We start from the raw sequence: 16013 nt of genomic DNA on the forward strand, positions 1-16013 counted from the left end.
CCGTTCGCAAGATCTTCCTTTAACCACAGCCTCCAGAAAAATGGAGAAACCGCTATGTAATCAAATGCACCGCATGTGAATCCAGAAAAGGATTCACGCTGCAAAACAAATTGATTACTTACCAGTAGGAGTAGTTTTGCAGCTTGAAGGGTTTACTGGATTCACATGCAACCCATCCATCCTCCCCTACAAGTAATATAAACCGGAGAAAATTAGTTCAGGGTGCGAATTAGTCAAATATTCATGAATAGTCAAATAGTCAGGAATGAATTCAGGGTGCAAACTTGTCAAATAATTTGTGATTTATTAGTATTGTTTACTATCGGTTGATTAACCAGGCAACCCCCATAATATTAATTTCCCTCACTTTGAGTTTTTTCCCAAATCAGTCTAGGACCAATTGTTTTTCATATAATACTGTACCCAGGTCCTTTGACTATGATTGTGTTTCCCCATTAATTTGTAATGGTTATCCAGCAAGATCAGACACGGTACCAAGGAATGCAATGCCCTCCACAGTAGGCTGCGAGTTTGCCTCTTCCAGCATCTTATCCACCTGTGCTGGGGGACACTCAGGGGCTTTTCCTGGCAGCTGTCTAGGCCATTCTACCAGGCTCCAGACGTTCTTGACTCCCCTCCTGGGCAGCCATGGACCTGGTGGTCGCACAGATCCACTCCGGCAACCCTAACGTTTTCAGGTGTGACCTGAGCTCCACTTCCTTCCAGGTAGTGTACTCTAAGTCATTCCCCAACAGACAGTTAAGTTAAAATAATTTTATAATTTTATAACCAACAAGGGTTTCCCAGCGCAAACCTGAAGGAACAGAAAAAGTGAGAGATTATTGATTAAACAATTTGGTGTAATAGTACATGGGCATAGCAGGGCTCACAGTAACTTACTTTTATTTCCTCCTATGACCTCCGTAGCTATAGCGACCATTCGACCTGTTCCACCTCTGATGCATACAACTTGATGGTTCCACTCTCAGCCTATGTTCTTTACAGGAAATACCTGTAACACACAACCTGAGCTGACCAGAGGTTTTAATCATTGCAACATACCCTGACCCATAATCCAACATGGCTCATCCAGTTGATGGGTCATCCAGCAAGTTCCAAAACATCCCCATATCTGACCTTTCTTTATGTGCATTTTCCCTCTGATCTAAAGCTCTAAAATATCTTACTGAGTTCCACAAAGCATTCCAATTAGGAGGTACCATCCGACGCCACAATTTACAAATCTCTCTCCTGGCCAGCAGGATGAGATAAAACACCAATATACCATGCAACCCACATCTCAAATAGCTAGCTTTGCCGCAGCCCTTTATTCTGGATATCTTAGGAGGTGACCAGTAAATCCTATAAAGTGTGGGAAAAAAATGGTTTCTTCTCAGTGCAGCAGATTTAACCAGTGGGTAAAGAATTTCTAGAGATACTTGCCATAAATCCTTCAGCTCATCCCTTGGCAAGTATTTCTCCCAGACCCGGCCTGGCTGTTCCATTTTTCTGTCTGCTGCTTCCAGAAGGTGACTATACCATTGAGCCACTTCTTTCTTCCTTGGGGCCAAATCGTGTAGCTCATTTTCCATGTAATAATCTACCATTAGGGGACAATGTTGGCACTTGCACCAAGACGAAAGTTGAAACAACTTAAGTCTAGACAGAGCTCAGCTCGTAATTTGAGCCCAAAAATCCCAAGAATGACCTTCATTACCTGCTACAAGATCCTTCCAGTGTGAGACTCCATCCTCTTTTAATGGATGAGCTAGAGCGTCCGAATGAGCTAGAGCGTCCGAAAGACACTCCGGTGTCCTAGGAGAATCCGACACTGGGGCTAATTCACTGTAGTAAGAAAGTCCTAGGCAATCTCAACAGTCTGACCATATCTTGGCCGCCATACGCAGCGTCTTCAGACAGACTTTAAAAAAAAATGTAGGAGAGCCGAATTTATACATGAATCCTTGCTCCACTGTGCCCACCAGCATGGCTTTAAATATGCCGCCTATCAATGAATTGTCTGGAGTGAGCAGCAGCATCCTACAATCTTTTAATTGGTAGGCCCAACAATACAATTGAAGATCTGGTAGGCTCATGTCCCCCTCGTAATAATCTGCACCTAAGTTTTTTCCAGGACAGTCTGATCCCTTGGTCTGCCCAGATAAAAGAGGATATCTTATCCTGAATTTTAAGAATATCAGCTCTTGCGAACTCTAGGGGAATATTATTAAACAGATAGGTATATTTCGGAAGGACACACATCTTGATCAAGTTAACCCGACCGTAATGGGAAAGTGGGATGTTCTGCCATCTTTTTAATAAAAGATCAACCTCTTTTGAAACTCTAACTAGGTTAACTTTAGGGATTTGAGTAAGGTCCTGCGTTATTATGATTCCCAAGTATCTGAGCTCCCTAGCAAAGATCTCCTCCTGATCTATGATATTCCATGTCATAATCTCAGTTTTGTCATTATTTATTTCATAGCCCAACAATTTCCCAAAAATTGGAGCTTCCCCAAGAAGCTCCAGGAGGGTAAAGTTAACGTTCGAGGATAATCAGATTAACTCATCATCATATAGAGATAATTTCCTCACAAACCCATTTATTTGAAAAGAAGCATACTTCTTATTTAGTCTTAGACTCTGGGCTAATGGTTCCATGTAGAAATCAAACAAAATGGGGGACAACAGACAACCCTGCCTAGTACTGCGCCCTATTTGGACAACAGGAGAAAGGCGACCGTTAACCAAAATCCGCGCCCGGGGGGATTTGTGTATCTTCTTAAGAACCTCTCTAAAACTGTTGACTAAGCCAAAGATCTTCAAGGTCCTATCCAGGAAGTTCCAGTTCACATGATCAAAAGTTTTGGCTGCGTCGATGGTAATGATTGAAAGAGAAAGACCCTGTGATGAAGCCAAATTGACTGCCCCAATTAAAGTATGTACCAGATCCAACATCTGCCGTCCCGGGAAGAAACCTTTTTGATCCTCATTGATTACTGGCCCAGTGATCTTACAAAGCCGATTATTCAAGATTCCAGCAAAGACCTTATAGTCCGCATTTAGTAACTAAATCGGCCGATATGACTGGCACTGAGTTGGATCCTTGCCGGGCTTTAGAATCAACGCAATAACTGCATCATTCCAAGAGTCAGACAGGGGAGATGAACCTTCCAAGATTTCATTGTACATTTTCATCCAGACAGGGATCACCTACCCCCTCACAATAGACTCAAACCTCAATCGGGATTGCGTCAGGACCTGCCGCTTTCCCTTTCTTGGCTGAATCTAATACTGTTAATATCTTGCTCCCTGTTATTTCTAGGGTGAGGCTTCCCTGACTGTCTTCGGTTAGTATTGGGAGCTGTTTCCCTTTGAGCCACCCATCTATATGTTCCTCCTCCACTGGGAGATCTTCTTGAAATAACTCCTGAAACAAATGCGCAAAAGCATGTTCTATATTCTCTTTATCTTCCACTGTTTGTGCGCCTACTTTAATCTTGATAATACAGTTATTAGATCTATCAACACTACTCTTCATGGCAAGAAGTTTGCCACAGTTCTGCAGTGCTCGAAATCTCTCATTTTACTTGCCTCCCATTTTTGGAGTAAGATCTCTTTAGACTTCAGTCTAAACTCCAACTGCAACTCCTCAACTCTCTTTATTAGGGTATTGTTATCCGTGCCGAGGGACCCATTCATCTTTAAATCTGCTTCTGCCCCTGCTATCTGTAGTTCTAAATCAGCAATATCTTTCCTCTTGGCCCTATCGCCCCTTTTAGTATCCCTCTCAGCCAGGCCTTGAAAGTATCTCAAACCACGTGCAAGGGGACTGACCCCAGTTAATCCCGAAAGAAGTTGGATGTTTCCAATTTTAAAAAAACAGGAATTGAGGATTGCAGAAGAAATCTCCTATTTAAAGTCCACCTCCTCTGGATGAGTGCTAGGGGTAGTTCTAGATTAAAAGCAATGGCACCATGGTCAGATAAGTGTATGGGCAGGTATTCCATTGAGCTGACTTTTTCCAGATCTGGGAGTTCCATGAATATATATAATCCATTCTAGAATTATGGGAATTCTTTTTGCTATAGAAAGAGTATTCCCTACTCTCCCATTTTTTTTCCGCCATACTTCACAGAGATTAACGTTTTTAATATGGTCAAGAGATGAGCTTCAACACCTGGAACGTCTGTGTTCTAGGGGAGGACCTATCAAGTTGGTTATTTAAAAGCACATTAAAATCTCCTCCCAAAATCAAAGGAGACTCGTAGTCAGCCAGGGCAACATAGAGATTATTTAGAGGAGTTATATCATCCTCACCAGGCCTTAATAACTAACAAGTGTATATTTAGATTCCTGACACTTGATTTCCACAATAACCCAGCGCCCTTTATCATCAACCCTAGACTTAATTAGCTCGACTCCCGAATTCACTTTAAGTATGACTGCAACCCCTTTTAAGCAGCATTGCTGGTCTGTGGCTATGACCTTGTCGACCCACCTTATTTTTCCAAATAATGCCTTAGACTCCGATTGTAAAAGATGGGTCTCCTGTATCAAAAGGTTCCTAGCTGAGCTGCTTTTAAAGTACTGCAGAATGAGACGCTGTCTTCCTTTAACCTTTAAACCTGCTTAGGAATTCGAGATGCCGCGTTTTTTCCAAGCAGGATTCAATTTAAAAGGGTCCCTGTGGATTCTCTGGATCTCAGTTTCCCAAACATGGGCTGCAGCGATCTGAAAGAAGGCTATAACTTAAATGTCAATAACATAGGCTTTTAAATTATCACCTTCCAATCCTTCTTTCAGACCTAAGATCCTAATGTTTCTTCTTGAAATATTTTCAAGACTCTCCAGCCTTTCTGTTAAATCTCGCTCTTTATCTTTCAATCTGAGCACTTCTTGGGTGTTACCATTAACCTCTATGCCCAGGTCCCCCACTTTATTCTCAAGGGCTTCCATCCGGTGCGTCAGTGCCGACAGATTTCCTCTAGGCTGGTACAGGTATCTTGAATTTTCTTCTGATTGGTTTCAGAAGTGGAGAAACAAACCCCCAATCTCTACCGATAACTGCCTTAACATCCCATGTAATGTATCCGGACTTTGTGCTACTGGGATTGGGGACGTATTGCATGGCTCATCTGATTCAGCTTGGCTGCCACTCCCTGCCATAGAGGTAATTGTGGTCTTGCTTAATGGAGTGAATTGATTAGAGAGAGGAATGTCAATATTTAACTCCTGAGATTCACTTGACGCAACCTGTTTGACGGTTCTTCCAACACCCTGAGGATTAGCCATGAGTGAGGGAGGCACTTTAGTCACTTTAATAGGGACTTAATTTTTCTTCTGACTTCCCAGGAGTAGATTTCCCAGATTTATTAAGCAATTTCCTATGTTTATGATTTGTTACTGACGTATCTACGACTTGGAGCAATTGTTCAGGATGTTGTGCAAAAGTCTCTCCTCCTACAAGGGCTCGTAATCTTAATTTATACCTATTGCCTAGAGGAACCTCTGATTTATTTGGTTTTAACAGGCCCCCCTCAATAGGCTGATCCCCTCTTTTTTCAAGCTGACCAGATTGCTGTGTGGCTAACTCCATAGAGCAAGGGGCGGTCTCATTCCTTAACTGAGATAACTTAAATTCCTTAGTTAAAATGATTTATCACAACGTGTCGCCAGGCTCACTGCTAGATGACTTTCTTCTGGGACAACTCTAGACCCAAACTTAGTGCCTAAATCCAGCTGCAAATGGCGCTGACGTTAGTAATGAGGAGCTTTGTTTCTGGGTGAAATACACCACATTTGCTGCTTCTACAATAGCTCAAGCAGGAATTGAACAGCTGAACATAAGGTAGGCACCGGGCATGCCGGCACTCAGCAAGTGCCCTCGCTGCCATAAACAATGGATGTATGTAATCGCCACACATCCAGGAGCTCACCAACCTAAGGATTCAATGGATAACCCCCGCCCCTCACTGCATCGCACAGAAGCAGCGTCTCCAACCTCGTGCCGTCTCCACTGCACAGCGCCTAGGTCGTGGTGAACAAGAGGTACCGTCCTGCTGACCGCACTACCGCCTCGGCTCCCCTCGCTCCGGAATCACCAAGAGTCACCCGGAATCACTAACATCAAAACAGGAGCAGCACAGGAGCTCCAGCGGCAGCCCGAGAGGCTCAACACGGTCCCAACGTGGCTCTAAACACTGCGCTTGCGGCATACACAAAACAGAGCCTCAGGGGAGGACAGAGGACAAAGGCAGCAGATCGACAAAACTGGTAGGCACAAACTGTTTAGGGAAAATTCTGGGATTACAGCGTCAAAACAGCATCAAGACCGCATAGCCGAGGCTTGAGGGCAGACGACCCGCGACCGGCAAACCAGCTGGCCGCCATGTTCCCTCCCGTCCCCGCTCACAGTAACTTCTATCAGAAGACCTTACATCCCCCAACGCCCCCCTTCCCCCATCCGAACACCCCTTAACAGGAGCAAGAGTGGCAGGATAGTGGCTCTAGTGGCTCTCCCGGTTGTCTGCTACCACAACCTGGTGAAATGTATTGGGTATCACTATGCTCATACTTATAGCTCTTCAGGACAAACTTTCCAGTTAAATGATCTGTGAAGCCGTTCTTCTGGTAGCCAAATTGGGATTGGGATTGGGATCCTTTCCCCTGTGAACTGTTTTGTGGGCCTTGAGAGAACTCCTTGGTTTTCTTTTTATCTCCCTCTCTTTCTGCTATTGGGAATTATGACCACCCATTTGGGAGTCCACACACCAAATGCCTTCATAGACACTCTGGTGCTGATGCATAGGTCTGCCTCCTAAGGAAGAATCATGAAGTCAGTAAACCTGCTATCCACTAGGTGTTGGTGCAGCTCTATAAAACAAATGCTGAACATGTGCTTCCTCAAAATTAGGTTGTACTACCCAGTAAAATCCCACACCTTGCTGCCCCTCGCCCAGCCCTTCAGAAATCCACCCAGGACTGATTTAGGAGCTTGTGGCTGTCCCTGAACCTCTTTGACAGTACATCTCAGGGGTCAGCCCAAACTTAGCAATGAGGATTGCCTTCATGGAGGCATCCCTGGTCTGATCCTCTGCCTCTAGTTCCAGGAGCAATAAACAAACGAGTCGCCAGTACTGTGCAATCACTGGAACATTATTTTCAAAGGTTATGGGCTACAAATCGCCTATATCCACAGACCACTCTTTCAGTCGGGTTGTTTGGTTTTCAAAGTTCAATAATTTTTATTTTTATTTGATTCCTCTTTTTTAATGTTTAAAAATATTTTTGATGGAAACAACAGTATAGAAAATCATAGCTTCAATCAAAAATGCATTCATTGTGAATAGAACAGGGGAAAGTGACAGGCCTTTAGTTAGGAGAATTTTTTTGGGAGAACAGAATGGGGCAGAAAAATCCCATAAGGTGAACAAAGGAGGTACTACACATTTAACACATAACACTCAAAGACTAATATGACAACAGACAACAAAAATTGGATTGTGAGGGAGAGGGCAGGGAGAGGATTATTTTAGATTATAGGCCCTGTAGCGATTCTCTTTCAATTGACAGGTGAACCTATTACATTCAATGAAGGTACGAACTGATTGCTTTTTATTCATGCATAAGACCATCAGAAATTTCTTTTTCATTTAGATGACTGACAAGATGTCATTGATTTTATGTCTTACAGATTCAGTTGTATGGTCCTGAAGAGAATCCCTCTACTTACAGGGATTTGAAACGCGTCGACCTCTTTTCTTTTGTTTGTCTAGACCAATCGAATACAATATATGCTTTGTGGAAAAAGAAATTTCAGGGCCCTCTTAGCCTCAGCCCACTACCCCTCCTTTCCCAGCTTCAATTTGGTCAGCTCTATCTTGAGCTTCCTTTCCTCCCTTCTGTCCTCCAACTCCCCTGGGGTCAGACCCCTGGAAGATACACTTTTCCCTGCACGGGAAGGGATTTCCAATCCTGGAAGTAGGTTGTAGGTTACCCCTTCTTCTACAGGCTGCATTCCAAAACCTTCCTACAAGTTCTGCTCTAATCCTTCCTCATCATCCTCTCCCTCCTCTTCATCTAGTGTTTGGTGGGCCTCTGCCCATGCCCTCAATGCCTTCTGGAAATCTGCCTTTGGTGCTCTTTATAGCGAACAGCTCCTCTCCTTGCAAATCTCCTTGAGCTGTGCCACAGTTTAGTTCTCCAGCTTTACCAGCTCAAACTCCATCTTTAGAGGCGGGTCACATGCACAACTGTCTGGTAGAGTAGGAATGAATTTATAAACAAAAAGGCCAATCAAGGAGAATTTAAAACTCAAATTGGTCATGGCTATGAGATGGCAGTGTACACCAAATAACTGTATGGCACTGCACAAACACAAGTCCTATCCTCACCGCTGATCACCAATGTTAGAAATTGGGTTACTGGTTGACTATGGTTTATTTATAAAGAAATCTGGGGGGAAAAGTGTATGAATTTACAATATGGACCCATTTATGTTTTAGAAATTGGGTTACTGGTTGACTGGGGTCCTTGTTGTTAGGGTAAGACACAAGCCAACCCCCAATTAACCTGTGCTCAACACCCTGGTATACAGCAGTCAGGCGTAACTTAGAGGCAATGTGTAAAGTATTTATGCAACACTTCAAACAGTGAAATGGTGAAAACACCGCACAAATAGATACCCTACCAGGTTAGAAAAATAGATCTGAATTCATTAAATAAAAAAAGACCAAAACAACAAAAAACAGATTTATGTTTTTTTTAAACAATAAACTATAAAATGGTGCCTAAAAGCAGAAAGCACCAACTGAGGCTCCATGGTCGCGCTGGACCGGGTCTAATTCAAATGTTCAGGCCGATCACAGTGGAGGGCAGATTGCATACAGTCCCAGATTAGTCCCGCTGAAGGTGTATCTTCTCAAGTTTTGTTCCAAGAGTATAGTTTGCATTGAAGCTGATCGGGGGTATTAGAGGTGGCGGTCGGTGTGGTTTGGAGGGCATGCTGGCCGTCGTAGAACGAGTGGGCTGGAGCTTTGCGTTTGCAGTCCTCCATAGCCAATCGATGCTTTCTGTAGGACAAGATAGGCTGGCAGCGGCTCACGCTTATTTTCGGAGCCAGCGGAGCGGTTCCGGTGCGAACTGGCCCGTTCGCGGTCTCGAAGTGCCCCAAATCTTGATTTTAAGAGTCCGTGAGCTATACCAAGGATCTAGGGCTTGAGAGACGCCTTTTGGGGATCAGGAATTTGCTGAAGCTGATTCCAGGAGCAGGTTGGGGAGCCTTTGTTTCCGGAGGCTCAGGTCGGGAGGCCAGCAGACCAGCCCTTTGAGTCACTTCGGGGTCCTGGGTTCAAGGTGAAGTTGCATGACCAGCTCTCCTTCCTCAGGCAAGAGGGCAGCAGGACAGAACTTCTTTTAGAGCAGCACTCCAGCAAAGTAGCAATACTTGTAGCAACACATCAGTCCTTTTTTCTTGCAGGGTATTCACAGGACCAGAAGTGTACTGAAGAGTTGTTGACCGAGGCCCTCCTTTAATACCCTGATGCCTTGATTCTGGAAGGTAGGAGAAGCATCTAGAAAGTGGCTTTGAATTGTATGGTACTTCCAGCCACGACTCCAAGCTGACTGAAGTGACAGTACAGGTTAGTTAGGCCCTTTGTGTGAAGGTAGTGCACAGGATATTTAGGTGTAAGTGGGGCTGAGCTCAGCTCTGCCCCCTCATCCTATCAATAGGTGGCCCATTCAAGCACACACTTAATCCCTCTATTGTAGGACTGTCAGGGAGGAAATCCCAAAGTCTAACTTCCAACTACACCCCGCCATGTGACCCAAGTCAGGCTAAAGACGCAAACGGGCTAAGGACAAAAAAATGCCAACTTACTAAAAGTGGTATTTTCAAAATTGTAATGCAAAATTCGACCTTACCATTGGAGATGGTCAAATCCATCAAGGATCACCCGTGAGGGTCTTGAGGCGCTGGTGTTGGTAGCTGCTTTGTTTAATTGTTCATTCAAACAGCCAGGTCTTGAGTCCTTTCCTGAATTGCTGGAGTGGTGGGGCAATCCTGAGGTGCAGGGGAAGGTTGTTTCAAGCTTTGGCAGCCAGGTGTGAGAAATTGGTTATCCAATCTCTAGTCCTTTCAAAGATTGACTACGTAAACACTTTACTCTCCAGAACCCCCAAAGTTCACCTTGCCCCCCTCAAATCTGTCCTCCACTTAGCGGCCAGGCTACCAACTGGCTGTAAGCGTTCTGAACACATCTCACCTGCCCTCAAGGACCTCAAATGGCTTCCCATTGAAGGCAGATCCGTGTATAAAATTGCCTGCATTACTCACAAAGCCCTTTATCAAAAGACACCAATTTACGTCTCCAACAAACTCACTAAAGCAGGTTGCGCCCGGACGTTGAGAAGCACACATTCTCCAGTATTAGGGGTGTCTTTCATAGATTCACATGCTTGAATAATGTCGTTGAAGTGGGAGTCCCACGGTACATAAAATAGTAGTAAGAAACATATATACATAAAGTGTATATATAAATAGATATCAAGATAGATCTAAAGGAAATAAAACCTTAAAGTACCATAGAACAACATTGGCCCATATAAAGTATAGAGGCAGAATTCACTTTAGTAGCATATACATGTCATTATAATAGTCCACATTCTAGCCAATCAGGCTGCAGCACCCTCTAGAACCTTCTCCTCAGAAGCTCAAGCCCTCAGATTTTCTACCGCACATCGTGTGAAGGGAGTCTCCCTGAGCTCTGCTCAGTTTTTCTTCTTCAATCTTCAAATCTTCAATCAACATGTCTTCAACAAAAAGATCTTTATTCCGGCCTTGTTCTGCCTGTGGGAAACTTTGCCTTTTCTCTGAGGACCCTCATAAAAAATGCATCTACTGCCTGTACCTGGACCATGAGGTGAGGAGTTGTAAGTTTTGCCGAACTTTTTCAGCAAAGACCCTGAAAGATAGAGAGGCCCGTCTCCTTATGTGGCTACAGAGGTTGAAGACGTCAGACAACCCCGTGTCTGATTTAGAGAGTGTGTCTTCTTGTCAGTCCAAGACTTCTCTGAAGCGTGGGTCAGAGACTGAGCTTCCTTCGCCATTCCTAAAAAAAGAAGAAGCTTGTGGACACTACTAAGTCCGTCTCCCCACGGGACCTGCCAGCCTCTACGCCTACGGGACATAGTTCTCTGGTGTCGCAGTCCCATTCTGTGCCCTTGTCATCCAAAACGAGTGCTGGCTCGTCAACGTTCCCGTCGACAACGACGAGATCCGTCGATGTGATACCTACGTCGACCTGCTCTGTGTCGTCGACGACAACTACGTCGACGATGGCCAGGGAGGTTCGGCCTATTTCTTCAATTGTGAAAATCTCGTCCCTGGCGAAAAAATCTGTCTTGTCGACGACCCAACCTAAACGACACTCGTCGTCGAAGACTCGACGTCGAGCACCTCGTCGACGTCTACCTCGTCGTCTATGACTTTGCCGATGCACAAGACTTCGTCGAGGGCAATAACATCTTCGTCGACGTCGTCGACGACGAAGACTTTGGTTTCGTCGACGGCATCCACCTCCTCGTCGACGCCTGGAACAATTTTCACTGGCGACTGCAACCACCTTCACTGTGGTGACTGCAACTACTGTTAAACGTCCTGCTCCGCTGGTTTTGAGCCCTGTCCAACACGGGTCAGGTCCCCCAGCTCAACTGTTTGCGTCTGCAGAGGAGGAATCTTCTGATGTTTCCTACGCTGATGACACCTTTCGTCCCGCAAGTAGCCCGTCGGAGCTACATATCAAATATCAGGATGTGGATGTGGATTCCTATGAGAGGGAGTTGCACATCTCCATACATGATGACCAACAGGATCTGGAGCCTGGAGTTTCTATGGCGCAGTTGCCGATGTCTTTAATCGCAAATCTGCAGCACATGCTAGACGAATATAATCGTCGGTTTCCGCCTTCTTCGCAGGCCTCTCCAATGCCTCCTCCAGCACAGGAGCCCGTTCAAGTTGCACCGCCACGGTCGCCTGTTCCCCAGGACCCTGGTACTGATGATGATGTTCATGCTGACACACACCCAGATGATGACGCTGTCCTCGCAGATTGGAATAATTATCAGGCCCAGACGCCGTCTCCTCCTCCTACCTCCCCTCTTGCTTCTGCCACAGTGGATATTGGGGGTTTCCACCTTTTAATGATGAGGGCGCGAAGCGTTTCCACCTGCCTATGGTCGTCAAACAGCAAGACTGTTTTCTTTACGATTTCAAGGATCAACCTTTAAAGCAAGTGCATACCATTCCAATAATTGATTTCATCTGGACGGAGGGGCTTAAACTCATGGAACGGCCTAATTCCATTCCTGCCATACTTCCACGCCTAAACAAAAAATATAAGGTGCCTGAGGATTCACCTGCCTGCCTTGTGTCTCAACCGAAGCCAGACTCGGTGATTACGCAGGCTGCCCAGAAGAGGTCACGTAACCCAGCTTCTCCTTTATCGTCACCGCCGGACCAGGAGGGTCGCCGCCTGGATACCATCGACAAAAAGTTCACCACGATGGCTGCAACTACGGTCAGGACGGCAAATTCCTTAGCCATCCTCGGCATATAAGACCGACAAATGTGGTCAGAGATTGAAGCTCTAGTCGATCTGATTCCTGAATCTTCAAAGGGAGAGGCACAAAAGATCGTACAAGAGGGTGAAAAGTTTTTGTCCGAAATTATAGACTGTGCCATTGATATTTCCTCAGCTGGTTTCAGGCAGCTGGCAGGTGCTGCTGTTTTAAGAAGGCAGGGCTGGCTTAAGGCTACGTCTTTTCGCCCTGAGGTACAGGCTAAGGTACTCGATTTACCATTCGATGGAGAGTCCCTCTTCGGCAAGCACGTGGAAGACGCTTTAGAGTCCATCAAAAAAGATACAGACACTGCTCGAGCCCTAGGTTCTCTCCTGTACAGGAAACAACCATTTCGTGGAGCACGTGGCAGGGCCACATCCTCCAATTTTTGGGGCTCATCCCAGTACCGCTGCTATGGTGATAACAAACAGCGTTATTCCAACCAAAACCAGAATAGGCAGTCCGATTCCAGGCCTTATAGGAGAAAAACCACCTACAGAGGAGGTAACACCTCTAAAAAAACAATGACTTTTCAAAATCCAAGCCTTATCGTGCTCAGCGAATTGGAGGTCGAATCTCCCACAACTTTTACGATTGGTCAAAAATAACTTCAGACCGTTGGGTCTTGGGTGTCATCTCAAAGGGCCACGCCCTGGAATTTCTCAAGTTTCCACCCAACCACCCACCCTCTGGTCCCCCACCAACACACTTAAAGGAACTGTTTGCACAGGTTGCAGTTATGATCCAAAAGGTAGCAGTCAAAGTGGTTCCTTGATTACAACAAGGGACGAATTTTATTCCCACTTATTTCTTATCAGAAAGAAATCGGGGGAGTGGCGACCGATTTTAGACCTCAGAGCCCTCAACAATTCATCAAGTCCCAAACATTTTGAATGCTAACCTTGCTGGAAATTTTGCAGTTCCTGAACCCCGGAGAGTTCCTCTCCACAATCGACCTCCAAGATGCATACTTTCATGTGCCAATCCATCAACGTCACAGGAAGTACCTTCGCTTCAAAGTAGGGTCAAAACACTTCCAATTCACAGTTCTGCCTTTTGGCCTTCGTTCCGCTCCGAGAGTCTTCACAAAGATCATGGCTCCGGTTGCGGTGTAACTACGCATACAAGGTATACAAATCTACCCTTATTAGGACGCTACTTGATTCAGGCACCAACCTTTCTTGCAGCACAACAACACACTCAGACTTGCCTGTCTGTCTTCAAAGCCTTGGGTCTTTCCATCAACCACGAGAAGTCAAATGTCCATCCAGCACAGCAAAGAGTCTTTCTGGGAGCATTGATCGACACTCATCTAGCGAAGGTGTTTGTTTCTCAAGAGCGCCAGGATCGCATTGCCAAATTGGTGGCTCTTCTACGCTCAAGAAAGTCAGTTTCTATCCGCATGTTAAAATCCTTCCTGGGCATGACCTTGTCCTGCATACCTCTAATCCCCAATTGCAGGTTGCACATGAGAGTTATCCAAGAATAATTGGACAAACAATGGAGGCAAGTCTCAGGGTCGTTCAACGACAAAGTCTTCCTGACCCCTCGCATTCAGGGTGCGCCGGAATGGTGGGCTCGCCTTCCAAACATTGCGACAGGGCGTACGTTTCAGGACTCCGCCCCCACGCTTACACTTACGATGGACGCTTCCTTGGAGGGTTGGGGTGCGCACCTCGAAGGATTATCCGTCAACGGCAAATGGACTGCGGACCAGCGCAAATGGCACATCAATCGGCTGGAACTCTTGGCCATCTTCCTCGCCCTGAAATTGTTCCGTCTGCTGGTGGACGGAGAATCTCTGTTGGTGCGTACACACAACACCACCAGTCAGACCCCCCAGGATATAGCGGCATAAAAGTGCCAATTTAGCGGCACAAAAATGTAAATTTAGCGGCACAAAAATGTAAATTTAGCGGCATTATTGCGGCACTTTATTTTACTCGAAAAGCATTCCTTTTCAGCCCTAAATCAATGGAATCTGTTTTAGCATAGTATTCCTCTTTGAAATAGGCATGGTTAAAGTTTCTGCAGCTCTACAGAAGCACAGCTCCAATCTACTAACCTACTAACCTTGTGGGAGGGGGCGTATTTCTCCCTGGGATTTTCTAGCGCCCATGAGTGCACCCCTGCCGGGGCACCACTTTCACCGCACCCTGGGTGCAGTCTCACAGCTCCCCTTTGCTCCTGGGTGCAATCACACAGACCCCCATCTCTCCCTAGGTGCAGAGGTACAGCCTCTTCTTGTGTTGCGTGCCTTTTATGGGTAGTGCTGACAGGGCAGACATCTCGCAATAATCATCCTTTAGAACCAGGTTCCCCAGTTCCAAATTCAGTCGCTCTGACCATGGAGTCACATCCTCTCCCCCACTAAACACCATACCGCCCACTGAGAGAAACTTGCACTGCCTCAACTATAACCCAATTGTGCCCGCTATAAACACCTGGATGCGGCTCAATTTAAATTACACACTAGACAAGAGCAATATCCTGCCTACAAAAAAAAGTAACATTATCCTGGAAAAAGCAAATACTCATAGGGAATACAAAATTAAGTAAAGCATGTGAAATGTAAGCAGGAAAAACATGGTTACTTTAACACTTTTACACTCACTATTCAGAAATCAGTGAGTGCTTTTGCCTGAAAAGTTAAGGGCACGGAATGGACCCATTTCAATGTCCATTGCTTATATCCTTACAGAATGTAAGCAGTATAATAAAAAGACCCATTCCCTGAACACCGAGACGCAATACACATTTTGTTTTCCAATCCATGTGTTGCAGTACCTCCAGCACTGGTGCACTAGTTCCCCGCTCGGGGGAAAACAACGCTATTCAAAAGAAGACAAGTAAACAAAAGTAGAGCTTCACTGGCAAACTCTGTAGAGTGGTGCAAATGTGTTTGGGTATGAATGAAATCAATCTGCCCACTTTGCTATCACTCGGTTTTGCTTTATTTAGTTATTTTTCATGTTTTGAACCTTTCTTTCCCACAGCTTCACTGTGGAACATTGCTTTCATTGGGCCGATACTGTCCAGTACGTAGTACACGGCACTTTTTTATATTGAGAAAGAGTACCGGCACTTCTCCGAAACAAGCAGGTACTAGAGTACCTGCACTTCTATTTATCCATTTCAAGCACTGCTTTGGACTAGTAAAATATTACAAAAAGACGTCAATTACAATGTTTTTCTTTTTTGGATCCATTTCACAAGGAAACAAATCACCGAACGAAGAAAAGACAGGGGGAGAACCGTTTCTGAAGGCAGGGATTTCAGTAAGAGAGAAGCTGCTACACAAAGAGAGGGAAGAAAAGGGATGGAAGAAAGAAAGGGGGGAGGGCAGTTGAAGCGGCAAAGCAGACAGTGTATTCTGTGCGCAAGAAGGA

At 45.3% G+C, this 16013-nt stretch overlaps 1 long non-coding RNA gene across 2 annotated transcripts in view; it reads left to right on the forward strand.

Annotated features, from left to right (window-relative positions):
- Positions 1 to 16013, forward strand: part of LOC144753675 (uncharacterized) — a 528323-nt gene that overhangs the window by 479317 nt on the left and 32993 nt on the right. Inside the window, exon 4 of one of the 2 annotated variants that reach the window (XR_013594473.1) lies at positions 7697 to 8733. The exons of the other annotated variant lie outside the window; for it this stretch is intronic. This is a non-coding gene — a long non-coding RNA (uncharacterized LOC144753675). Of the gene's footprint in view, positions 1 to 7696; positions 8734 to 16013 lie in introns of those variants that run through there. 2 annotated transcript variants of the gene reach the window in all.

The sequence above is a fragment of the Lissotriton helveticus genome, chromosome 5_1 (genome assembly GCF_964261635.1).
Source record: "Lissotriton helveticus chromosome 5_1, aLisHel1.1, whole genome shotgun sequence".
Classification (NCBI taxonomy): domain Eukaryota; kingdom Metazoa; phylum Chordata; class Amphibia; order Caudata; family Salamandridae; genus Lissotriton; species Lissotriton helveticus.